Source organism: Triturus cristatus, chromosome 4_1, assembly GCF_964204655.1.
Source record: "Triturus cristatus chromosome 4_1, aTriCri1.1, whole genome shotgun sequence".
NCBI classification, from domain to species: domain Eukaryota; kingdom Metazoa; phylum Chordata; class Amphibia; order Caudata; family Salamandridae; genus Triturus; species Triturus cristatus.
This window is the reverse complement of record NC_140585.1, coordinates 884,253,466-884,281,091: the sequence shown is the minus strand read 5'-3', so window position 1 is coordinate 884,281,091 and position 27,626 is coordinate 884,253,466. Positions and strand designations below refer to the sequence as shown.

Below are 27,626 nucleotides of genomic sequence, written 5' to 3'. Positions count from 1 at the left end.
AAGTTTGTTTTTAAAGTTCAGGTCTTAAAATGCCACTTTTAGAAATGCTTCTTACTTTAACCATTCTGTGCCTCTGTTTGTTTCTGAATACACGTGTGGGTCAGGGTGATAGTTGGACTCTTGTACATTCACTCTAGACAGTCACACAAAGGGAGCGGAGGTGTGCACTGCATATCATGATGGCCCATCACCCGGATAGAGTGAGGGGAGGAGTTGACATTGACACCTAAATAGGGCTGTACCTGTCCTCACACAAAGACGTCTACACTACCTGTAGTGGGTCTGGGACCAGGGCAAGGATGGGCAGGATCCTGTCCACTAAATAGACCTTTCTTTGAAGTTTGCCTACTTCAGAGGGTGAAATGGGTAGAAGTACTGGACCTCTGACACCATATAGTCAGAACACTTCTGGATTGAGGACATTCTGCCAGGAAGAGGAGCTGCGTTGCGGTCAGGAAAGACTGACACTTTGCTGTTTTGGCCTGCTGCTTCTGTCCTAAGACCGAAAGGAATGGACTTTTCCTACTACATCCTGCAAAAAGGTTCACCAATGACTTGAGTTGTGCTTGCCTCCTGTTGGAAGTCTCAGGGACATCAAAGACTTCATCTACCAGGCAGCTGGGCTCCTCTGCTGAGAGCCCTATCTGCCAAGTGGTGCCAAATTCAGTTCTTGAGCCCTTTGAAGTGAGTTCTGGTGCTGAAGAGAAGAAAACCCATGCATCGACCAAGTGTCATTTCGGAATTGAAGCACCATCATAAAAATCAACACATCGCCTTTGCCTGCACCAAAGCATGGGTCAACTCGACGCAACAACTGCGGCTCTCAATGCAGGCCCAGACTTTGCCGCAGTGCCTACAGAGAACCGCTGCTGCGTGAGTCTTGAGCACCGCATCACCAAAGTCCGTGACGCACCACTCCGATTCCGCGCCTGCTTCAACAGCACTGAATCAGCGCAGAATGACTGGACTATCAACGCATCATCCCAGAGTGCTGATTTCATCATCGACACCACACTGCAGTAAGGAACCAAGGTATTGTGCCCGCAAACGACGCATCACCTTCCCTGTGCCACGCATCATCACCAGGTGTTAGTGGCTCAACAATTCTGCACCGCCTTAAGTAACCGTCGCATCATTGTCTACAACTACACTTCACCTCCTCTGCACAATGCACTGTCTCCGAGCACCAATGTGCCACCGACCTGCATAGCAGTAAGGAACCTACGCAGCACCTGCTTTTTTGACACTTCACCTCCCCTGTGCCACGCATCGTCTTTGAATTTTGACACATCGAAGTCAAGTGCAACCATTGACTTCTACGAACTTTAACAATTCATATCTTGAGAGGGGGGTGGGTCTGTGTGTGTCTGTCTGTGTGTGTTTTTTACACATTGCCTCAGAGATAAGCCTGACTGCTCTTGCCAAGATACCAAGGGGGGTGAGTATGGGTTATTCGGAGGGTGTAACTTACTTACCCTAACTAGAATTCAGACAGGGTGCAAACCACTCCCACCCCATGTGTTCACATTTTGTCTCTGATGGAGCATCAAGTGAGGCAGACATTCCTTTTGATTTTTGTTGGAAGCAGTTGCTACTGCAGCAAACTTAGATATTGCATCTCAACGCCAGTTGTGGAAGAGATCATGGAGAGCAGATAACTCTCTCCGAAGGCATTGTTAATTTGCCTTGCTTTTGCTGGTGCCAAGCTATTTGGCTCAAAAGTTGGATAATACAGGAGTGTGGGGGTAGCACAACGTATAAGGAGGCTTACTGCTGTTGAATGGTGCACAAGCCGGGCTGAGAACCTTCCACAGGAGGCTGGCTTTAGGCAGAGGTTTAAAGACATGGTAAATGTGCCTTCTGTAATACAGGAAAGCTGACCTCTTGGCAGTATTATTATTGTTCTGATGTTGGAGAGCTGGGCCACCTTAGTGAAGGACCAACGGGGGTCGTATGTGCACTTGAGCAATTATTGCTCATGTCAGCCCATGGCACATGTGCAGTTAATTGGGTTACCATGCATGTGTTCGCTTTTAATTTCACTGAGCAAGTGTCTGTTCTTTTAGAAGGACAATGCACTCCCTTGCATAATGCCAGTAATTATTATGTAGCTTATCTGGCAAACTGGATGAGGAAGGAGACGAGGGATCGACCTAATTACTCTTAGCGGAGTGTTTGCCTATTCTTTCAGTCCCCCTCACCTTAAGAGATCCAGGAGTTAGAAGGTGGAGCTAGCCCTTGAAAGGTCCATAAGGAAAAAAGTATTGGCGGCAATAAAAGAGCTTTGGTCTTCTTCTAAACTTTTGGGCCAGAACATCGGATTCCTCTGCGTCTGAGTATAAAGAGCAGAATATGTACCTTAAGACCAGAAAGGCAAATTAATAAAGTGCTTCTGCCTGAAATTCTGGGAAGGATAAGGACTATTGTGGGTTTCCAAGTGGATGAGGCCCCTTGTACGTCAACTTACCCAATCCACAGGCAGTGCCAGAAAGCTGGTTTGTTGGCTTATCCCACACATTAACCTGATTTAGGTGTGTTGTTCAGGGAATGGAAGGACCATGACAAAATTACCATTTCGAGGTTTATGACAAAATTATAATCTCTGGAACAGATGGATGAGGACAGGTCTGATTCTGTGACAGTGGACTCCCTAGTGGCCAGCCTAGTGGGACGTACTTCCATGACTTTTTCATCCCTCAAGATATCCTATTATGGCTCTCACCCAGCTATGCGAGCTAGAACATAGAAGGTCTATACCTTGCAGTCTAGGATTAGACTTTAGAGAGCTTTACAAGGAGATTAGTGAGTAGTAGAATGTTAACACCTTTCGGAAGCAATCAGAAAAACTGAATTCCTCTTAGACATTTCTTGTGATCTTGTAAGAGCTTCTGTGCTTACAGAAGCAGCCATTATGCAGCTAGAAGAAATCTATTGTTATGCAAATGGCATAGAGGAACCACTCAAAAATCTACAGTGCTAAGGATGCCCTATGGGGGTAATAAACTGGTGCAGAACAGTAAAGAAGTTGCATAAGTTACTTAAAGAAATTAAACCCTCTTCCTCTTTGTCAGTCTACAGGTACAGGTTATGGCAAGTCACACTTCTAATTCTAAACCGTTATTTTGTCAGCGTTCAAGAAGATCTGATCAGTCTCATTCTTACACCAGGTAGAGCAGACTAGAAAGGAGAGAAATCACGATTGGCAGAACACGAGGTCTCCCCAATCCAAGAGCCAGTGCTCCTGACAATCAAAGAAATGGTCTAGAGTGGCCATTAGGAAGGAGGATGTTTTTCTTTCTTTTTTTTTTTTTTTTAATTATTTGGAGAGGACATACAAAATAAAAATTCATACTATTTCACACATAAATTAGCCTTAAACATCCATTTGGGCAAGTGCTTATGGCTCCATTCCCCCCCCCCCCCCCCCCCCAAAAAAGAGAAAAACATCATAAATATATAGACAAACATTGATAGCCGAATCTGAAGAATAGCATTTTTACATACATCGCTACCAGCCAATCTCGTGATCTGGAGACCTTTACCTCTTATTTAATTTATACACTTGTCTAATAATCCATTTTTCCAACGGTGCCCAGATTGCTCTACCTCGTTTGCGAGCGCCGCGACCTTAACATTTATATAAAGACTTCTCTAGATGATATATAGCCAACAATCGATTAATCCATGCTTGAAATCGAGGAGGATCTGGATCTTTTCAATAGGTAGCAATAAGAAGTCTTGCAACGGCGATTAAAACAAATTTGCTGTTGCTGTAATCGCATTGCATCTTCTCATCACATCCTAATAACATTAATGTTGTAGATATTTTAATAGGGTTCTCTACAGCGGATGTCAAAAACGTTTCTATTGGTTTTATTAGTAGATCTAATTTCACACAACTAAAAACATGTGGATTCCGGTGCGGATGGCGGCGGGGGGGCTTCAGTATTTAGGGGTGTTCTTAACTACTCTGGCGGTTTCTTGGGAGCGTAATGTGGTGCCCGTGTGGGAGCGTGTTTGCCAAGACATTAAATTGTGGACCCGTTTGCCGCTCACCATATTCGGCCGGTCTGCGATTTTAAGATGGTGGCCCTTCCCTCGCCTTTTGTACCAGCTGCAGAATCATCCGTATATGATTCCACCGGGCTGGTTCCGTCGGGTGAACGGGACACAGTTCTATAGATACCTCCAATTCTGTCATGTACTCTCCCCCAGCCTGGCGGGCTTAGACTCCATAGCTGAACTTAGCCCAGTGGAAGCGAAGCTCTTCATGGGGAACCTACAAGAGCGGAAAATCTCCAAGATATACAGAACGCTTGTCATTCACAGCTCCCCCTCGCTCCAGCATCTCAAGGGGAAATGGGAGGATGACGTTGGCCCCCTCGATGAGACGGACTGGACGGAGGCGCTGGCCTCGCCCCGGGGGCAGCCATAGCTATCTGACTACGCCTCATTCAATTTAAATACTTGCACAGGGCTTATTTTACCCGTAGGAGGCTGTGGCGGGCTGGTCTGATCGTTTCTCCGGAGTGTCTCCGATGTGGGCGGGAGGAGGGTTCCTTCTATCACACGGTATGGCTCTGTGTGTCATTATCTCGGTTTTGGAGAGGGGTGCTGTCTTGCCTATCCGAGGTGTTGGGTTGGGATCTTCCCGCAGACCCTAAGTTGACACTTCTGCACGTCATGGACAATATTGGCGGAAATATATATGAGACATCTGCTGCTGTTGGGCCTTACACTGGCCAAGAGGGATATCGCCGGGGCATGGAAGGCTCAGGTAGCTCCATCTCTGAACGTGTGGAAGAAGGGTCTGGACTTTAGCATGGGTTTGGAGCTCCCCATATTCGCAGCCAGGGGATGTCCCCGTAAACATTATAAGATATGGAAGCGTTGGGCAGACTACAGAGGTCTCCCTCTGGAGCCAGTTCCGGAGGAGCGGGAGGAAGGATCCATCTAGTTCCCCGGGGTCGAGGGGGCTTACACTGGGACTGGGGTCGGAACTGTCTAGCCTATGCTCATACAGGATGTCGCTTGTTAGGTATGGTATGGTGCGGTCGGAGGAGGGGGTGGGGGGGAGGGTCGGGGGTTTGTTTTTCAACTGAAGTGCATCTTCAAGTATTCTACTAATGTAAAATGTCAATGACATCATGGTTGCAATGCTTCGGCAGGTACCTCTGGGACTTCAGGGGCCTGCAATTTATGTGTTTGTTGACAAATAAAAACTATTTTTAAAAAAAAATGTGGATCGTATTTGCAGGTCCTTGATCACACCTAGGACATTTATCGTCCTCCCTTTTCCCCCACCGATGTAATTTCTCCGGAGTAAAATAAAGATCATATATTGTATAATAGTGTTGGACTTTTAAATTTGTAGCAAGAAATATCGCGTTAGATAAGGTCAGGGAGTGATATATATCAGTATCCCGGTCTCCTGTTTTCAGGGCCCATTTGGTTTCTACCACCTCCAAATCATCCGGAAGTGTACCTATTAGAATTCTATATATGTTTTTAATTCTAGACTGAGAGATAGTTTCTATTAAAGCATTTCTTTGCAGAGAGAGTCCCTTTTCCTTTATTTTATTCAAATAACTTGTAAACTGTCTGAATTTAAACAGAGTTCTATTCGATATATCATATTTCTGCTGAAGCTCCAAAAACGACAATCTTTGTTCAATCGAATAAAGATCTCCCACCCTCAGAATTCCCTTCTCCTCCCAGTGGATAGCTAACTTATCATACATTGATGAAGGAAAAAGGGAGGATCGCCTTAATGGTGTGTATCTGTTATATATAGGGATTTTCATAAGGGCCGTCATCTTCTTCCAAATTTTCCAAATTGTTATCTTTATCTTAAATATCGTTTTTTCATAATAGCTTGGCTCGATTTGTCGGAGAATTACCCCTTGAGCACGAATTCCCATGGCTAGTTCATATATTGAGGGAAGATTCCCGGCTGTATCGCGTTGTCTATTTCCTGTACCTGGCAAAATTACAAAAGGCATCTGTTGTAGAAAACATGCATAATAATAATACCCAATATTAGGGGCTGACTATCCTCCTCGATCTGGTGGCAGTGTTAAAAATTTGAAAGATCGGACTTTGGAATATTTCCAGGCAAAACTACTAAAAATGCTATCTATCTTTTTTAGAAAATAATCCTCGATTTCCACTGGAATAGATCTAAACATATATAGAATTTTAGGAAACAATCCTTTTTAAAGTGACAAATGTAGTCTATCTAGTCGTTGAAGATCTTCACTTATCCTACCAATTATTGGCGTTATGTTGATCTTCCAAATAGTTTCCATATCGTTAGTGATCTTGATACCTAGATAAGTTACCTCGGTGGATCTTCGAGGATCACTGCACAGGGTTTTGGTATTACATAGAATCTGAGTTTTCCCTGCGTTTAGCAGGTATCCTGATTTCCGACCATATTCATCAGCCAGTTTCTGGATTTGGTCGATTGTTTTCTCTGGGTCCCCTGTTACTATCGCCAGGTCATCGGCATAAGCGAGTATTTTTGTCTTGTGGCTATTACACTTAACCGGGGTAATAGTCTGATCTTTGAAAATTTGCTCTATGAAGATGTCAATATATAGAGCAAACAATATTGGAGAACAGGGGCACCCCTGTCTCGTCCCCCTTGCAATCTTTATTGAGATTGATTCTTGCCCCACTAGGTTTAGTCTAGCGTATGGCCGATAGTACATTGCTTGTATAGCTATTAAAATGCCGGGTCCAAAGCCTCTCTGTATCATTGTTGTCCATAAATATTGCCATGCCACCCGATTAAACGCCTTCTCCGCGTCCAGGAGGATCATAGCAATCTTCTCTCCAGTTGTCTCTATAATATCTAATAAGGCTATAGCACGTCGAATATGGTCTGTTGTACCTCTCGTTGGTATAAAACCGTGCTGCCATGGGGAGACAAGATCAGCTATGATCCTCCCTAATCTGGTGGCTAAAATTTTGGAGTACAATTTTGTATCATTGTTCATGAGGGACATAGGTCTATATGAAGCAGGATTATCAGCAGGTTTCCCCTTTTTTAAGAAAACCACGATATCCGCTCTTTGCCAAGACTCCGGCGGTATCCCACTATGCTGTATCCCCAGAAATTGATCTAACAATATGGGAGCTATTTCTGCTTGAATTATCTTATATAGCTCCAGTGGGATGCTATCTGGGCCTGCTGCCTTCCCTAAAGCCATGGATTGCATGGCGGAGAGAAGCTCTTCCTTAATTATTTCCTTGTCTAGTTCTTGTCGCATTTCTTCACTGAGCCTTCATTGATTACCAAAGATACGGTCAGTGTCATTTGCCGGCATAGGATAAATATTAACCTGCTGATATAGATCTTCATAAAATTCCTCAAAGACTTTCATAATGTTCTTCTTTTCTGTATATACTACGCCATCACATCCCTTAATTTCCATGATCTTATTCCTGGCTATCTTCTGCTTAGTCCATAGGGCAAGGACTTTACCGATGGTCTCACCATATTCATATCCCTCAGATTTATGTGCTTGATAAATAGCTGCCCCCTTCCTAATATAGTAATTATTTATTTCACTTTTAATAAAATCGCTATCCTTTAACGTAATACTGTTTCTTCATCATCTTGGTTCTGTTTGACTACTTCTGTATATTCTTTTTCAAGTTCTCCTAGTTTAATTATAAGCATGTTAATTTCCTTCTTTTCTTGTTTTCTAGCTTTCCCAACAAAACTGATAGTTTCCCCGCGAAGACCAGCTTTAAAGCTGTCCCAGACTACATTTCGTGAAGAACTAGATTGGTTAAGCGCATAATATTCTATAACCCATTTCTTAATATATTCAATATAAACATCATTACGTAATAGTGATCTATCAAACGTCCATTTTACTTGTGGATGATCTAGCTTTGAGAGTATCAAATCCATAATTAAAGGGTTGTGATCTGAAAATAGGTTGGGTAATTTTTTTATGCCTACATTTTGGAATCAAACAAGATGACAAACATTTATGGGGATTTGAATAGTATGTATAACCAGGATCTGTTGGATGTTTCACCGCCCAAACATCACGCAGATCATAGCTAATTTGAAAAGTCAAAAGTGCTTGGTGTACGTGGGGTTTTCTCCCTTGATATTTCTGAATGTTACCACACCCCTTCTCATAATGGACGTTTAGGTCCCCGCAGAATATAAACGGGCCCGGCCATGATGCTGCCTCAATTTCTATATTACTGAAAATCTGTGGGTCATCTGCATTTGACCCATATATTGTGCAGACTGTCAATTCCATGGGGAGTTGCGCCATAGCCCATCTCCCTGATTTATCTCCCAGTGCACGCATAGCTGATCCAAAGCGGGTTTTCATATGAATTGTAGTCCCTCTAATAGTTGAGGTTTGTGTAGAAGAAGCTATGAGATTGTATCCTCCTATAGCAAGCATATCACGGTTCCCCCAGGGGATGTGTGTCTCTTGTTGGCATATTATATCGGGATTTAAACTTCTTAATATTTCCGCGACTGATATGTTTTAATCTATCGTTAAGGCCACCTTCATTGACCGAGCAAATAGTAATCTTAGCCATTTAAACAGCTTAATTTCCTCTGCCTTGATTGCCCTTGCCTCTGGTAGATTGCGATTTCAAGTTTTTTTCTATTATATTCTCTCCCCCAAAAAATTCACCTCTTTTCCCCCCTTCCCCATGACCCTTCCACCCTAGACCCTTTCCCCTCCCTTCCCTCACCCTCCCAATATCCGTGCCCATACACCCCCACAGGATCCCCCCAACCACCCTTCCCATATAGAAGGGCATTCAGACTGCTATCAGTCTGATTATGATAGTTGCGGCTCCCTGACTCAAAAGTTAAGCTAGCTAGCAATTAAGATAGAAACATTTCTGAAGCATACATTAGGAAAAGCGTAAACCACATAGCAAAGTGTCCAGAGGTAAACAAGAAAGAAAAAGTAATGAATATCCTAAAGTTTAGTCACTGAGTTAATCAATCTACGGTTTCTCATCCCATTTCTCCAAGTACTCCTTCACTTTGACTTCTGAGGTAAAGAAGCAAACGTGTTCGCCTTTTATTATTTTTAGATGGGATGGATGTAATAGATATGCCTGTCCCCCTCGATCCTGCACTGGTTTTATCATTTCTCGAAGATGCCATCGTCTTTCTACCGTAAAATGGCAGAAGTCCGGTTGAACAAAAAAGAGATAATCCCCACCACTGCGTTTTGCTGTTGATTTCGCTTTATCGTAAATAGCCTAAGTAAAAAATTGCCAAAATAAACAAGTATAGCACGAGGTCTTGCATCAGGCTCTACGGGCATCTTAAGATTAAAAGGGACACGATGGGCTCTTTGAACTTCCAGATCCCAATTCCATCCCTCCAAGTCTGGGAATGCCTTGGTAAGGGTGTCGACCATATACTCTCAAGTGTTTGTCCCTTCCTTTCCCTCCGGCACACCTAGGACTCGTAGATTGTTTCGACGTTGTCCCGGAGGATGTTTTTCAGGGAAACCTGGATAAGATATACCTCAGATTTTTCAGTGATGAAGGTAGTGAAGACTGGCTACTGTATAGCTTCTGCTTCCATACCTCCAGAATCTGGGGTCACAACTGCACTTTCCCCCAAGAGCCTAACATAGAAGAAAGCTCTGAAAGCAAAGATCAAGAAGCTTATACTAAAGAATGCCATCACACCACTACCATAGCATCAGAAAGGGAAAAGCATCTATTCCAGGATATTTCTGGTGCCAAAACCTCTGGGAGGCTACAGATGATTAAAGATCTACACAGAATGAACCTCTGGATCTAGAAGATTCCTTTCAAGATGGAGGAGCTGTAAAAGATTATTTCTTTGATAATGCATCCTACGATAGACAATACCTTCCTAACAGTGAGCCTGATGGATGCCTACTTTCATATACCGATTGGGAGGATGCATTTCATGTTCCTGAGGTTTGCATTCGCAAGAGAAACTATCAATTGCAGGTACTACCGTTTTCAATAAAGTCAGCACCCAAAGTATCCACCAAGATGACTGCTCCTCTGGTGGCAAACGTTCATGTCCAAGGATGGAGTATTTTTCCGTAACTGGACATGTGGCTCCTACATGCTCGATCCACACACAAGATTCAGCAGGTCTCGAAAAATCTACTTTCCCACTCGTTTAGGCAAAGCAGATTTTATCAAGGCGAAGTATGTTTTTAGCCTACTGGCCCGTTCTGGTGACATAGATTGATGTGGCAAAGAACAAGTGTTCTGTCACATTGCTGTGCAATGCAAGGCACAGGCTAATTGTCAACTTGTCTTTTTACAAATTGCTGATGTTTTTATCTTGGAAATTGGAGTTTACTTTTCTTTCTCTGAATTAAAAGTTAGAGGATTTTGTAAGTGAACTGTCTGACATTTGATGTAAAATTAAAGGCTGTCAGTTGTTTTCTAACATACAACATTTAATATAACCACAATTAGGAAAGCACCTTTTTTTTAGAATTCAGAAGAGCGATGGAAACAAAACTTTTAGTAGGATGAAAAGAAATCAGAACACTTTACGTGGTGATGTGCAAATGATAAATTTTTGCAGAAACCCAATTTCCAAACATTTATTGTTTGTACACTATATAGTTTTATCAGTAAGACTGCATGTCAATGGAAGGTTTTGTGGCCATTTCAATTGAAAATATGCTGACTGTGCTACCACATCATGCCCAAGTAATATATTTATTAAAAGTGAGGGTTTTTAAACATTAACGGAGAAACATTTCTCCCCCACCCTGATAATGCAGTTAGTGAACTAAGAGGCAAGTCAAGGTCATGTATGCTCTATATGTGAGCTAGATTCGTATTATATACGAAAGTGGAGTCTACTAAATCAAACAAGTTTTTTTTGTACAGCAGACCTGCTGAATTCACCTATTTCAAGGTGCTCTAATATGCGATAATGAAGAAAAAGGTGGCTCTGTGAAATAAAATATTAGTCCAGGATCATACAATTTGAGACCAGTTTTGGGTCAAGAGTACTAGAGTTTGGTCAGGTAGATCATTCAAGTCACTAGATGTGCAGGTCTAGTAACATTTGTATGATTTTTCAATGCCTGCTCTGTGAGGAATCGCGGGTCCAGGCGCCTACCTAGCGTCTAAAAACTACGAATACCGGCAGCCCTAGCACCAGGAAGTAGGCGTCTATATAGGGGACGTCGAGCACGGCAGAAGGCGTGCGTTATTTTGAATCCGAATTTGCATCCCCCGTCCATCGGAGCTTGGCGTCCCGGCGAGAGTTGCATTCCGAGGAAACTTGAAGGAAAGAGGCGAGAGACGCGAAGACCTTTTCCAGCCCCCGTCGTTCGGAGCAAGGCGTCCCGGCGGGAGTTGGAGGAGGAGTCGGAGCGAAGCCAGGGGTAGCGAGCGGGTGAGCGCGGTGGGCCGAGCTCGGCTGAGCTCTCATACCCTCCGCCCTATACCATTACCGCGGCTCTCCCGCCTTTCTGACACATTTAGGCAGACAGCGGCTTGGCTTAGTCGTTGCTGTCAGAGTTTGGAGAGCTCCCAAACCTAAGAGCTCGGAGGAGCTTACTTGCGAATATTCAGCGCTCAAAGCGGCGCGACAGGAATTCAGAGCTCGGAGGAGCTTACTTGCCGTGTTGGCCGCGTCCTAAGGGGCGCAACTATATTACCGAGCTCGGAGGAGCTTACATGCGATTTGGCAGCGTCGAAAGGGCGCAACAGGGTTTCATAGCTCGGAGGAGCTTGGACCATAGTGAGAGCGAGACATTGGGATTTACTAGGGTAAAGATGCGTATGTGTGAAGCATAGAACCCTAGCGTGTTGATATTCACTGGGTGAAGGAGCGCTACAACGCCGGACTCCTTGGCGTCGGTGCTTTCATCGTGGAAGCCGGTATTGCCTGTACTCCGCTAACTGAAGTGTGCTTTAGATTGAGACAGGAATAGGGCGTTGGAACTCACTGTGGTTGTTGATGGCCTGGTTAGGCTGATTTCTTGGTTGTTTTTACTGAAGGTGTGAGGATTAGTAAACACCTATCGCTAGTGAGAACTACTGAGAGTAGACTGTATTGTGTATGGTTTGTCTATGTTTGCTTTTGTCATTTCAGAACCCTTTCCCTGCTGACCCTTCCCCTATCCTTCCCTCGCCTGATCGCCTCTGGGCTCCGTAACCCTTGGTTGGAGTCCGGGGATATCGGGAGGTGGACCTACTTAACATCAACCGGACCCTGAGGAGCTCAAACCTGACAGAATAACGCACCCAAGTTAGGTGCTCCTCCCGGTCCGGGGGGGGGGGGGGGGGGGGTGTTGGGTATGGCGTCCTTAGAGGACGTAGTGCAGGCTCTTGCCTTAGTTCAGCAGGAACTGGTGGCTTCACGCTTAGAAACCACAGCGCTGCGAGACCGAGTGGATAGGATGTCCCGTAACCCTTTTGATGTAGCGTCCTCTAATGGACAACAGGTACATGTGACGGTACCCCCACCTATCCCTTTGGCTAGTCCAGAGAGATATGCGGGAGACCCGCAGAAGATCCAGATCTTCCTGACTCAAATAATGTTGCATTTTTCGTGCAAACCTTCGTCCTTTCCCTCCAACCACTCTAGAGTGGCTTTCGCTATATCTTATCTAGTGGGAGATGCGGCGTCGTGGGCGGTCCCTCTGGTTCGGAATAACGATGCCATCCTATCAGACTGGGACGCCTTCAGAGCCGCTTTAGAAGGTGTGTTCGATAGAAGAACCACCACGTTTAGTACTGACAAGGAGTTGCTATTCTTGAGGCAAGGAAAGAGTGACTTGGTGACCTACCTCACGTCCTTCACCCGGTTAGTAGCCGAGGCCTGCCGCTGTGTGTTTCACATAGACCGACGCGGTTATTTATATTTTTTCTGTCTACAGCACGATCGATAGACCTCGTGACTTAGGAGGAATCTACAAGAGATTATATCTTTACACCGTCCACGAACAGAACCCCGTGTGGTCCGGAATTTGTACCACGCTTCGAGTATGTACCTATAATAATAATATAACGTGTTTTGGGCACGGACATACCACATGTGGATACCCTCTGATGTGGTTTTGTTTATATTTCTGATTATTATAGACACAAGAAACGAGAAGGAATAGGTATTTGAATACAATTTTGTCACTAAGGGTGCTATCACAGGAGTTTTCACGGTTTTGTATGGTTTTAATGGCACTTTGGAAGTGCGCCATTCATGGGATTTCTACTCGGTCTTGTTCTGCTCATTTGCTCGGTTTTCACTTAACTCACATGACTCCTTCACCCGTATGGCGTGGATCACGACTTCGAACCCATACTAGAGGATCGTCTCACTCACATTTATCATTTCCTTTTCTCGCTCCTTCCTTTGGGATCATAGTTTTATTAAACTCACTGTTGGTTTCATTTCTTTGTCTGATTTCCTGTTGGATTTGATGTATTATTGCTTTTTTAATTTCTATGGACATTACAATTATGGTTTTACGTACAAAGTAACCCCTCTTTGGGGATTATATGAAAGACTATATTGTTCTTCATTGCTGTTTCTTTGCTTGTACAGCCTTGAGAAAGTCGTGGGACCAACCTTCCCTTAACGACGAAACACGTGTTGGCTGTGGAGTTTCTAAGGAACATTTCTAAAAGAAAGAAAGAAGATCCAACTCATGTCCTCTGCAATTACTTGTTAGATGTTCATACTTCCGAAATCTAAAATAATGTTGTAAACACTTATTTACGTGTGCTAGGGACTCAAAAGAATTGTTCTACTTAACATCAACCGGACCCTGAGGAGCTCAAACCTGACATGCTCAGGAAGGCTGGTGAATATTGAGAAGTTGTATAGAAGATCATGGTTGATTGATAAACTACAAGAAGTGCAAAATGGTCCCTCTTCATGAGTTAATGTTCATTGGGGCACTTCCCAACTCCAAGAAAGGAAGGGTATGCCTTCCAAGGAAACAGCGGAGAGATTAAAAGGGAGATGTTGGTATCTCTGCTGGTGCTAAAGGAAATTCCTGTACATCTTTGACTATGGGTACAGGGACATAGAACCTAATGTGTGTTCCTGGTACCCTGGGCAAGGCCTCATCTCAGACCCTTGATGACTTACCTGTTGAAATAATGGAAACTGGCTTCAATTAACTGGTATCCAAAAATACCTGTAACATCTCAAAGTGATTTTTTCTGCTAAATTTGAGGTTTGCAGGGGATTGTAGGTAGGAAAACGTTGGGAGGCCCACGCAAGCCATACCTCGCTGGAATCACCCGGGTGTCTAGTTTTCAGAAATGTGTGGTTTTGGTAGGTTTTCCAAGACGGCCGCCTAGCACTGGGCCAAAAAACCAGGTGACCCCCCCCCCCCCTTGCAAAACCAGGTTGTTTTGTGATAGGTAATTTTGCTGTCCCCACAACACGTTTTGGGCCCTTGCCTGTCACGGATACTTTACCCACCCACGTGAGTGAGGTACCAGTTTTAGGGGGTGGTAGGAAATTTGTAGATCCATGCACTTTCCAGAACTTTCCAGCACAGAAATGTGGTTCTACATTTTTTTTTAAAGTTTGAGGTTTGCAAGGGATTCTGGGTAACAGAACCTGGTGAGAGCCACACAAGTCACCCATTCCTGGATTCCCCTGGGTGTCTAGTTTTCAAAAATGTATAGGTTTGCTGGGTTTCCCTAGGTGCCGGCAGAGCTAAAGTTCAAAAACTACAGCTAGGCACTTTGCAAAAAAGGGTCAGTTTTCACTGTAAAATGTGGTGTATCCACGTTGTGTTTTGCCCTGTTTCCGGTCGTGAGCACTAGGTCTACCCTCACAAGTGAAGTACTATTTTTATCGGAAGACATTGGAGAATGCGGGGTGGGTGGAATTTTGTGGATCCATGCAGATTCAAGAACCTTCCATCACAAATGGTTATACATTTTTTACAAAGTTTGAGGTTTGCAAGGGATTCTGGGTAACAGAACCTGGTGAGAGCCAGACAAGAAACCCCATCCTGGTTCCCCGGGGTGTCTAGTTTTAAAAAAATGTATAGGTTTGCTAGGTTTCCCTAGGTGCTGGCAGAGCTAGAGTTCAAAATCCACAGGTAGGTACATTGCTAAAAACAAGTCTGTGCCTAGTGGGCTTTCGGCCACCTGGCAAGGGGGGGGAGCGGGGTGTTAGTTGCCAGTGGGGCAGAAAGACTATGGCCCCCACCCCACGCATAAAAATAGCCAGCGTAATCGCTGGCTCCTAGAGGGCTTTCTGCCCCCCCTGGTGGGCAGAAAGACTGGCATTTTTTGGGGGGGGGGGGGGGGATAGGCCTTTCTGGGCAGCCCCCACCCCTTCATAAAAAAAAAGAAAAAAATCCCTGGTGCCTAATGGGCTTTCTGCCCCCTGCAGGAGCAGATCAGGGGCTATTGCCCCCATCTGCCCCAGGCGGGGGTGGGAGTTGGGGGCAGAAAGATTGTTGCGTTTTTGAGGGTTGGCATCGGCCTGCCCATCTTGGGAAGACCACACCCATAAATCAAATATAAAAAAATCCCTGGCTTCTAGTTAGCTTTCTGCCCCCACCCCGGGGGTCAGATTGGGGGCTACTGCCTCTGTCCGCTCCCGGGGTGGGAGGGGGGGGGGGTGAGGGGGCACACAAAGACTGGAATTTCTCTGGGGGGTGGGGGCATGGTCATGGTCATTTTGGGCAGCCCACACACCAACATTACTAAAAAATCCCTAGTTTGTAGTGGGCTTTCTGCCCCCCCCCCCCCCCCCGGGTCAGATTGAGAGCTACTGCCTTACTCTGCAGAAAGCCTGGAATTACTTGGGGAGCATTGTCAGCCCCCCCAACTTGAATACAAAAAAACATCCCTGGTTTCTAGTGGGTTTTATAGCCCCGGCCGCTCCCCCCCCCCTCCCTGGTGTCTAGTGGGTGGATACCTGCTTGGGGATCGCCCTCCTGGGGCAATCCCCAGGCAAGGATCCACTAGGGATTCTCCCCTTCCCAAGGATACCTCTCCAGTCTTTCTACATGATCAGCCCCCTGAGCACATATAAAGTGCAACTGAAATGAGCTGAAAGGCTCATTTCAGTTTCGGTTTCTATGAAATGACGACAGTGCGATGATTGTCATTTCAGGGAAACCCAGGGGGAGAGCCTCGGGGGCTGGGGGAAGCGCTTCCCCAGCTCCCGAGGCGGTTGGGGAGTAAAGGAAATCCCTCTGGTGCCTGCACCAGAGGGATTTCCGGTGCCATGTGCGAGGACGGCCGGGAACCGTCCTGCGCACACGAGCACTGATGTGCATGACGGCTCCTGGCCATTGTGTGCATGGAAGGGGTTAACTTTCATACTATAAACAACATAGGGTGCTTCAGCAGTGGTGTGACTCTTCTCTGTTCTGCAACATCTCTTCTATACTAGTTTCTTAGATTAGGTCAGATTAATGAATAAATCAAATTTTCTGCAAAATACTGCATGGAATACATTTCCCCCAAATGTTTTTCCCTCCAGAACACTCTTGAAACAATACAGTTTTACAAAAGTCACAGCAGAGGCCCAAGTGGCTGCCCTAAATATGTAAGATAGGGGAACTCCCTGTATTCCATCCCAAGAGGCCGCCAAAACCTCTCTGATGGATCTGCCCTGTTTACCCTAGGGTAAAGAAACATTAGACAGAGAATATGATAACCCTTTAGTGGATCTAATCCATCTGCTTACGATCACATTAGAAACTTTGTGCCCCTGATTTGCTGCACCAAAAGTGACAAAGAATGTTCAGATTTCCTATACTCCTCAGACCTCTGGAGTTATATTTCAACAGCCCTCCTAACGTCCAATAAATGAAAAAGTTCCTTCCTTGAAGATAGAGAAGGAAAAAACACAGGTAACAATATCTCCTGCTCTCTGAACAACTTGGATGCTACCTTGGGAGGGAAAGCAGGATGGTGCTTGAACAATACACCACCCTCCAAAACCTTTAGGAAAGGGGGGGGGGGGTACATAGTGTGCCTAGCTCACCAATCCTCCTAGCGAAAGTAATGACTACCTTAATAGATACATATTCAAAGTCAACTGAAATCAATGGCTCAAAGGGAATATCCTGTAAAGCCTTGAGGATTAAAGTTCCAAAGTGGAACAAGCCCCAGACAGAGGTCTGGAAATAGGGCAAGCATTGGCATAGCCAATAGGTTTCGCTTTTAGGACTTTATAAGTGTTTAGCCAGAGCTATTGGCTTTGGCAATGTCTTTACACTTTGAGGTAGAGCAGCGTGGCTGCTGCTAGCATGTTGAAAGTTATAATAAAAAGTGTCAAAAGCATGTTACCTTATATATAACCAAGAAGACATTATGTACAACTGAACAACCCTATAAAAAACTAATAAATAAAAAAAATGTCTTTTAGTTTTATTTTCGTCCTTGCAATGCTGGCAACTTCATCCTGCCTGTTCTAATGCTGGTTTGATATAGCTTTTTTTTGTTATGAGAGAGCGACAAACAGGCGGGTGGAGGTTGGGAAATAGTACCTGAATTACAACACAAGCAGCAGATGCCAGATTCCGAGAGCAGGCTGCACTTATGGCAATGGGGAACTTACTTTGCCTAGCCCATATCTCACCCTACAGGACTATGATAATGAGGACTATGTCTAAAACCACTGCACTGAAGCTCCATCTAGTGGTCAAATCAAACTACAATGATCAACAACAGGAGAGAGAGGAAAGGATTAGAAGGGGCTAAGTCCCCTTCCCCTGAGATAACGAATAAACAAAGTGGACATGTCCCCGTAGAGATAGGGTCACTGGAAGCGACGCCTGGATTAGTATAGGAGCACAGACATCCAATTGAGGTTTAACAAGACCCCTCACCCACCAACCTAGTTGGTGGCATGCTTCATCATTGGGGTACCAGCTGGGTTGCCGAATGCAACCCAGCTGTGCTTCAACGCCTGATTACAGCGGAGCTGGTATTGTTGTGTGAGGTGAGTGCTTATGTGAGAGTGTTAAAAAAGTCTCTAAGAAATAACCTTGTAAAACAATTTAATGAAAGGGTCTTAGGACATGGTTAAAAACATAGGCTAGATATTATGATAGTAAAAATTGTACTTCAATATCGCTTACAGTGTGGTCAACTAGTTTCAACCTTCTACGGTGTTCATGAGGCTTTCGTCAGGACCAACGTGAAGTGACTAAAAAGCGGAGTAGCCACAGAGGTGCAAGTTTCGGCCAACGTACACAAGTGTTTTTTCTCCATAGGGTAACTTTAAACTCTCTGAAAATTGCACTAAGTGTCAAGATGGCCGGTGACTGACTTCTGTGAGAGTTGCTGTTTTTGACTCTCTCCCTCGAGCAGCCTGATGGATTGATTTACGCCGAGGATATGCTGAGGATATGCCGCTGTGCATTTACCTGCTAGATCAGCTGCTTGCCTGGCTGTGGAGACGTGGCTCCCGCCGGAGGCTGAGGGCACTTTTGACAATTTTGGACGTACTGCAGGAGTCCGGAACCACCACGGATACTGGGTGCCCTATCTGCGGGGGACTGATAGCGCCAAAAATAAATACGCCTGTGAAAGACGGGGCAGCGAAAGACCCACCAAAGGAGGCTTGCATGGCGGCGTAGGGACCGGGGCAAAATCGCCGAGGTGCACTGCTGAAGAAAACACGGGGAAGCCTCGGGAGGGCGTGGCGGACAGACGGACTGGGCGGCGAGAACTCCATGCGGCAGCCTACAGTTACAGAGGCTTTCGTGGCTACTGGTAACAACTTGCTGCACGCTACACGCTCAGAGGAGCCCAGTAAGAGAGAAACAGCTGCCCCAGGCTTCGATCCATCCGGAGAGGCAGTGGTGGCAGCGCTGCGGTCCGGACCGGAGCAGGAGCAGCAGGAGGAGGAGCTGTTTGAGACTGTTGTGGGATTGTGCGAGCAACCAGGACTGGTTACGCAGGTATCACAAGTACCGCAGAGCACCACGCAAGGTAATGAGTGTAATGTTGCGGGAAATACGTGGGTACCTCTTGATAGGGAAGCAACAGTAGCTACACCGGCAATTAGTATGGAAGGAGATGGTTCTGAAGGGAGCGGGACTGGCTTGCTGGCTCTGGTGAAAAACAATTTAAAAGCTGACCTGGTGGAACTCGGTGATTATGCTGTCGAGGAGACTTGAGGGGGGCTGCAGGACCAAATCTAATAGCCTTGGGCTCTCCAGAAGGGGAGATGTTCTCTTTAAATGAGGATACGGACATCTCATCTAAAAGCGATGGGAATACATCTCAAGGGTCCTATTCAGGCGATTCCTTTGGGGACTCCTCCACTACACAAAAGATAAAACGTTTGAGGTCCCTATCCCAGAGGCGGAGGTCTAAATCTAGAACCAGCCCTTCTAAGGGTGATGCTGCAATAGCCACAGCTATGAAACTTAGATGGGATTACTCCGCTACAAATCAAAAGTATGCAGAAGAAAAGGAACCAGCAGTACATGAGAAGTCGGGCAGCCTAGAGGATCCCTCCGCCCTGCCTGTCCCTTCGTCACTGGAACTAGTGTACTCCACCCTAAAGCAGATGCAGGGGGAAGCAAGACTGGAGAGCCGGAGGGCACACCAAGCCACCAAGAAACTACAGGGATCACTTCAGAAAGTGAATAAACTGTGTTTCGATATGGCTGAAAAGGTCACTCATGTTGAAGAAAGAACTGTCGTACTGGAAGAGGAGATGGGGAAGCTGCAAGGCTTTAAGGAGTCACAAGAGAAACAATCCGAAGATGTGATGCTGAAACTCGCAGATTTCGGAAACGCGTAGGAACAATGTGAGACGGCTGGTTATCGTCGAGAATACGGAAGGGGAAAACATTATGTCTTTGTTGTTAATCTCTTAAAGGGGGCATTTCCAGATCCGGCCCAATGGAACTGGGATACTGAGGTCCAGCGAGTGCACCCCTTTCCGTTTAGTCAGAGAAAAGTCAATGCTACCGACAAGGGGAGCGACCCAGAGCCATTCTCGTTTATGTTGGTAACTTTCTCCTTTGACAGGCAATTCTGGATAGAGCATGACCGGAAGCAAAACGAACATATGAGGGTCATACTTTTTTCGCTCGATGGCTTGTCATACAACTGTCGAAAGGAGATGGAGACTCAGACAGCCGATAACCCCCTTTCAGGGGATTGGGTGTGAAGTCTATCTGTTATTCCCTGCTCGGCTCAAGGTTATTCTAAAAGGGAGGGTGCGTATGTTTTTTTCGGAGGTAAAAGCACAGAAATATCTGTCCGAGCTGGAGGGGTAAAAGGGAGCAGTGGGTGGGGGGGTGGTTTAATTGCAGCTAGGAGGATTTAAATAATTTAAGGAATTGGTTTTTGTGCTATGATGTGATTTAATGCATAAGGCTCTATAAGGTTATAATCTTCCCCACAGCTATCTTTCTTTACATTTTTTTTACTTGCAGTTGAGTCTTTCTTCTCCCCTATTCTTTCTTTAGTTAGGCTCAATTGGCACGAGTGAGGCACAGGTGTGTATATGGGGTCTGATTGTTGGGGGGGGGGGGGAGGGGGGCCGCAGCAACTTGAGTTGTGAGACACAGCGGCCACGTAAAGGTCATGGTAGACCTACTTGCCTGTGAGGGTTCGGGGGGGGGGGGGGGGGCAGGATGGGCAGCTTGGGAGGGAGTCCAAAGGTACAGCACAGCAGAGCACAGTACTTGAGGAAGAATACATTGAATACAATGAGTCAATACAGGTCATGTTTGAAAATGGGTGATCAAAGAGCTGAAAAGAGCAAAGATGTAATAATTTAGGTATTGGAAAGGGCAAGGTGGTTATTATTAAGCGATGAGTCTGCGTATTGCTTCAATTAATATATGCGGCCTTAATGAATTGGCCAAAAAACAAAGGGCCGCAGTAATTTTGAAAACAATGCGTATAGATATCTTGTGTGTTCAAGAGACCCATATAGAAGGTAGTAGGGCAAATCTCATGGAACAGTTGGGCTTTAAACTAATTATCAATACTAATCAGGGTACTAGAACGAGAGGGGTTGCCATTCTTTCTCGGCGAAGTGACCTTATTTTCAAGAAGGAAACTGCTGATAAATGGGGGCGCTGGAAGAATGTATGTGGCACGAGAAAACATTCACACTATGCTCTATCTATGGCTCTACCGGAGATGACCCCAACATTTTTGAATTCCTGGATGTTGAATTAGCCTCCTGGCCCTCCACGGTTATAATGTACGGGGATTTTAATATTAATGGTTTGGGAGGCCTTTGGGGGGGGGAGCGGGAAGTAGCTACACGGGTAGAAAGAGAAGAGTCTATGGAGCACTTCCTAACCTGGTTCAGAATAACGCACTTGGATATATGGGCTCAGCTAAATCCCACTGACCCTGGTAGTACATTTTTTTTCCCGCACCCCATAAGATTGTTACTAGACTCGATTAATTTTTGTGTCTCACTCACTAAAATTAAGATGTAGGATAGAAAAACATCCTCGGATACTCTCAGATCATAACCTCCTAGTTTTAACAAGGACCGGATCACATTCCCTTAGAGTTTTATAAAACATTCCTTGAGGTCATAGGACTTGATCTGGCGGTCATAATCGGCCAAGCTCAGCAAGACTTGTGTTTTTAAAGAAGGGTAAACCCCCTAGGGAACTGGGCTTATATAGGCCAATGACACTGATGAATAGCGATGCTAAAATGTACTCAAAAGCCTTAGCGACCCGTCTAAATCAAATAATTGGGAAAATAGTTCACCCCAGCCAACACAGCTTTATCCCCAGTTATTATTGTACTGTGGCTGTCTGATCTCTATTGTTACATTGCTGTAAAGCGCTCCGATACCCCTCGGGTCGTGCCAGAACTATATAAAACTCCCAAAATATTAGTAGAAACTGTGTGGACAGAGTCTCAAATCAGTATATTTTCATCTATATAGAAGCAATGAGACAAGAGATAGAGAATTAAACATGGAGGTTAGAGGGTGTGTGCGGGGGAAAGACATGTGAGAAAGTTAGTGTGAGAGGAGAGCAACAGAATAGAAAGAATGGTCCCCATAGAAAGGACAAAGGGTGACAGAGCAAGAAAAACAAGAGAAAGAGCAAGAAATTGTGTGTGTGTGTGTGTGTGCTAGATAGATAGAGAGATAGATAGATAGATAAAGCAAGAGAGAATGAGTGAAACAAAGAGGAGGAACAGATAGTGTGTGTCAGAATACGAGTGGCCACAGGAGAGATTAAAAGAAATCAAGGATGAGTGCCTGGGTGAGGGTCAGACAGGGAAATGGAGAAGACAGAAGGCTAGAGATGGGGAGAAAGAAAGGGCAGCAAAGAGGAAAAGAAAAATCGAAGAGGGGTAGAGAAAGGGAGTCAGAGGAAGTGCAAAAGGGAGAGAAATTAATATACAGAAAAGGGAAAATTAGAGGAAAACTCATAGAAAGCTGGGGGTGGGGGGGGTTTGCAAAGGAGTATAGGCGAGAACGTGAAAACTCACTTGGAAACAAAAATGTGAACTGATGTTTGTGAAAGAAAAAAAGAACGCTTGAGAACTAAAAGGTTAATGTTAGAAATAAAAAGTAGAAAGACAAGAGAAGAAAAGTGGAAGACATAAAAGAGGGAACGTTAAGATGGGGGGACATTAGCAAAATTAGAGAAATCTAGTGGTAAGAGTGAGAAGACAGAGGGCAAGAAAGAGAAGGGGAAAATAAACGGGAACGTTAGAGGCAGAATTAGTGAGAAATGAAGGAATAAGGGGCAGAGGAAGAAGACAGGAAATGGGGGGGAAAAGTGTGTGTGCAAGAGGATAAAATGGAGAGAAACAGATAAGGAGGAAGACAAGAGAGTGGGAAGATGAAGGAGAGAGAGATTGGTATGAAGACCGAAAGGAAATGAGGAAGAGAAAGAGGGATAGGAATTAGAGAGCGGGACCAGAGGAAAACCCGCCTGCAACAAATAAAACTTATAATAGAAAAAGCACAAAGTGTTTCTCTGGTCCAGCCCAAGTAACTGATGAGTGTCTAAAAGATGCTTAGACCCTAATGAAGACCATGCTAGACAATGCAAAACATAGTATATAATGTCTTCTACATTCTTGTCAATTTGCATTTTGCAATGTATATTCCTGAACTTAAAAAGAAAGGCATCTAAGATTAAAAAGAGAAGGCGTTGTGGAGCATCTCTCACTTGATTTTTAGGTCTCGCCTGGCGTTAGCAGCGCACATGCCTGAGATTCCTTGGCTGCGGTGGGGATTGAGCATGGGAACTGAGCATGCATGCGCCGAGCGAATCCATGGCTGCCTCCACATAAACGTCTTGCATGGCCACTTGAACCAGTCTTCTTGTCAGGTCAGCGATTACAAATAATTTTTGTCTGCCACAACAGAGTTCTGCTATGCCATCCTCAATTTTGCTACCGCCTCGAGCTAAAGGACGAGATGCATACCTCTTTCTGTCAGTCAGCTGTTGAGATCAGATTTCAGTGGCGTTTTTCACTCTAACAAGTAATTGATCATCTGTCAACCCAGAACATGTTTTCACAGAAAGTGAAAGACAACAGATAAACTATGCTAGACTTTTACTCTCATTCAAACCAACGGCCAGCTATATCGTCTAAAGGCGCAGATTACTATCAGTTGTGTTGGCTTGCTTTAGGACCAAGAAAGTATGGCACATTCACTACATTGGCATTACTGTTCCGCCCTGAAGGGCATCAAAGCCACGTCGGGGTACTAAGCGCTATGTAGATAAAATAAAGTGTGTATTCGTTAAACCGCCACAAAGCGCCCAGGTTCATGGAATTCAGTAAAACCCACATCTGCGAAGTCTTGCTTGCAGAAAATCTCCAATATCGGAGAAGACGGGTGTAAATCACACTTCCCTTCACAATGACATACCCGAGGAGGAGGGAGGGTCGTGACCCTGCCCTAAAAGCAGTGCTAATTGTGTGCAGGAGATGGGCAGCAGCCAGCACTCATTTTTGCTAACAGGGACTTATTTTGCATAATCAGACTTGGACCCAGTTGGAGGAAAAACAAAAAAGGGAGAAGGAAAAAGCAAGCGAAAGATAGGAGACACGGCCAGTGAAAGGAGGGGTGAAGGAGAAAAAGTGAGAGTGAGACAATCAAGCCGACCGAAAGGACAGATCGCACGCGGGCAATGCGCCCTTTATTTTTTGGAAACCAGATACAAAGGAAATTCCACCAGACAACACGGGACATTTCATGTCCCTTCACTTTCCTGTATGCCCTGAGGAAGCCCCAGGCCGGATGGCCATGTAAAGGGGCGAAACACGTGTTGGCTGTAAACTGCAGTCCGTAATTTTTTCCGCAAAAAATTATAACTAACCAAGATTTGTCCTAACACTCCTTTGGAACTCTTATTGCCAGTGGGATGGGGATCCCCCACTGTTAAGGTCAAATACGTTACTTATATTCAACTCAATAATACGGTTACTTAGGGATTGAGGCATTTTATCCCCTTTCTTTCCTCTGAGTGAGACACAGAGACAGCTGGGAAGTTTGGGGTTAGTGGAAGAATGATTAAGACTAGCCAGCCTTGAATGAGGAAACCCCACCATTTAGCAGTACGCAAGGACAGTGGTCCCAGAAAGTGACATTACAATGTAAAGAATCAAAACAAATATTCAAAACAAAGCATAACACACAAGGTATGTGTTATATTCAGTGTTTAATTCACACTGGGCAACGATCTCTTAACGAGAATATTTTCGTATTACATGTGACAATGTCCCTAGGTGGGAACATGGTGAGGGAGAGGAAAGGGAGAGGGTCGGGAAATGGTGGTTTTGTGAGGATAAGGAAGTGATTGAGGGATAGAGTGTCAATCAGAAACAGTACATTACTTTAAACACAAGGCTCATTCATCAAGCCTATAAATCTCAGTTCAGCAGAAACAGTATACAGCCATGTTATCAACAGTAGCACAATATGAAATATCAGTTGTTAATGCTGGCTATGCAGTAAAGTGTAAACGTTTCAACCCCTATGAAACTGTAGGCAGTTGTGTCCCTTACGTCAGGGTCTTCATCAGGACTAAGGTGTGAGGGAGGGCGTGATCTAGGGAAGGACATGAAAATAGCTTTTAGAACCATATTTGTATAAAGCAGGGTTCAATAAAGAAAGGGAGATTAAATACAATTGTCACTATTACCATAAAACCTCTGCACGATGGCTAGGGGCGTAGAAGGGCGCGTGGGCTTCTATGGTGAGAGAGTGACCAAACCACCAGAAATGAATAAGTTGCAAGGTCAATGGAGACCAAGGTCGATATATAGAGAACTAAGAAAAAAAGCCAAAAGAAGGTCTCTTACTTCCTATAGTGATGGACTTTACTTATGTCATGCCGGATGAGTCGGGTATTTGCTGACACAGTGGAAAGGATCTGTGGAATACAAGAAACAGGACCGCTAATCAGCTGAACAGCTCGGAATTACACAATCGAAATGGCATTGTAGTCAGAACATGAGTGACAAGAACTAAGAGCATCACTCTAAGTTAGCAGTTAAACACAATGAATCCAGAAATCTCTCTACAGTAATCTCTAAAACAAGTGTGTGAGAATAAAAGTTAAATACGGAGCGACTGCAAAGCATTAATCAAAAAGGTGCATCACCTTGTCACAGAAGTGATCAGATGCGCGAGTAAAGAGCATCAATCTAGGACAGCGGTTACACACAATGAATCCTGAATTAACTCAAAAACAAGTATGTGAGAAAAAGAGGATAAAACTGAGCGACTGCATTGCGTTTATAAAGAAGGTGCATCGCCTCAAAGGGCATGGAACAGCAAGGGAAAAATTACCTTCGCTGTTGAACGCGGGCCTGATGTCTTCTGTTAATCTTTACAACTAAAAGCAAATGGAGGGAGATAAATTAGGTTCAAACGGCATGCACTTGATTACCGTGGTGCGTAAATCTGATTATGCGGGCGGGCCGAGTGCCAGATCGGGGCTGTACCAAGCTCTCTTCTGAGCCATTTTGGTGAGACTTTTAGGGTACCGTCGCTCCATCAGTCGGTTACGCAGGTCCTCTGATTGTGCCATGTAGTCACTCTTCTTCGAGCAATTGCGCAGAAATTGCCCGTACGGGAGTTGTCTCCGAGTCCTCTCGGGTGATGGCTATTATATCTCAGAAGGGAGTTTCTTTCAGCTCGCTTGCGGTACCGAGTGGTGTCATTAGCTTTAAAGGACTGAACTTCACAGTTTCTTCAGAAAAATCCGTCAGATATTTTTTCAAGCAGTCACCATCACCGGGCGTAAATTCCCCAACTGGGTTAAGGATTCCTTCTACGTTTGTCCCACCAACAAATCGCATGACCAACAAGATCCTAAGCTATGAGAGCGTTGTCTTGAGAGACATATCTACGATACTGAGAGAACACAAGCACACCAAGTATAACATCACCAAGTTTGAGAAGGATGCTTTCGCGTCTCTGATAAACAATAATGAACAATAAGGACAGTTATTAAACCAGCGGACAAGGGTGGTGCTATTGTGGTGCAGAATGTCAACGACTACAAAGCAGAGATCCTGAACCAACTACAGGACGGAGTGAGTTATATGAGGATCGGCTCAGACCCGTCCAAAGATCTCTCTCAAGAGATACTGGCAATTACCACTCGAGGTCTTGATAATGGCTATCTAACGAAGCATGAGTTTATGTATCTGAATCAGAAGCAACCCTGGTTACCTACATTTTATACATTACCGAAGATACATAAGGATCCATTGAAACCACCTGGCCGTCCGATTGCCTCTGGCTGTGGCTCGATGCTGGAGCCTTTGAGTCGATATATTGACCATTTCCTCAAACCCATAGCAGAGGCAACACAGGCGTACCTTAGGGACACAATGCAAACTATTAACGTTGTGGGCGGACGTCCCTTTGACCCTCACAGCCAACTCCTTCTGACGTCGTGTCACTCTACACAAGTATACCGCAATAAACTGCCCTAGAAGTAATCCATGAAGTCCTTGACCAACGAGTTGCCCCGATGACAGTGCCAACAGAGTTTATCATAGACCTTCTTCGCATTGCCATAATGAAGAACTTCTTTTTCAATGGGTTGTTCTATTTTCAGACAAAGGGAGTGGCCATGGGGGCTGCTTTCGCCCTAGATTTGGCCATTATTTTCATGGACCACTTTGAGAGCGCTTTCATATTTGGTGAGACCAACCCCTACCTGGAGAAGATGTTATGTTATTGATATTTGTAGAGCGCGGCAATTACCCGGAGGTGTCCTGGCGCTATCTAGAATTTCCTGAGAGTCCTGAAACCGGGAGAGCTAATAAATAGATGACCGGGGTTATTCATTAAGGAACAACCAGGTCTTGAGTTCCTTTCTAAATGACAGAAGATCTGTCATGGTCCTGAGATAGAGAGGGGTCGTCATTCCAAGCCTTAGCGGCCCCATATATAAAACTCCTACCACCCCAGCGAGCTTTCCTAATACGGGGGACATGGGCAAGCTTAGCTTCTTTTGACCGCAGGCTTCTACCCGGCACATACCAGTGTAGTCGGTCCTTTAGGAACTCTGGGCCTAAGCCATGCAATGCCTTGAAAGTCATAGTCAGTGCCTTGAACCGAATTCGGCTTTTACAGGAAGCCAGTGCAAGGTTTTTCTTCCCAAAGAGGCCGAAGAAAATCTTGAGGAGCCCGT

At 45.0% G+C, this 27,626-nt stretch overlaps 1 protein-coding gene across 8 annotated transcripts in view; it reads right to left on the bottom strand.

Moving 5' to 3' along the window:
* Positions 1-27,626, bottom strand: part of TMEM209 (transmembrane protein 209) — a 269,726-nt gene that overhangs the window by 213,894 nt on the left and 28,206 nt on the right. For 3 of the 8 annotated variants that reach the window (XM_085653620.1, XM_085653624.1, XM_085653616.1), the window contains exons 2-3: positions 25,769-25,814; positions 25,279-25,349 (exon numbers count right to left, since the gene is read on the bottom strand). The exons of 3 other annotated variants lie outside the window; for them this stretch is intronic. The gene's annotated coding sequence lies outside the window, so the exon portion shown is untranslated. The remainder of the gene's footprint in view (positions 1-25,278; positions 25,350-25,768; positions 25,815-27,626) is intronic. 2 more of the 8 variants (XM_085653623.1, XM_085653617.1) reach the window with 1 other exon arrangement.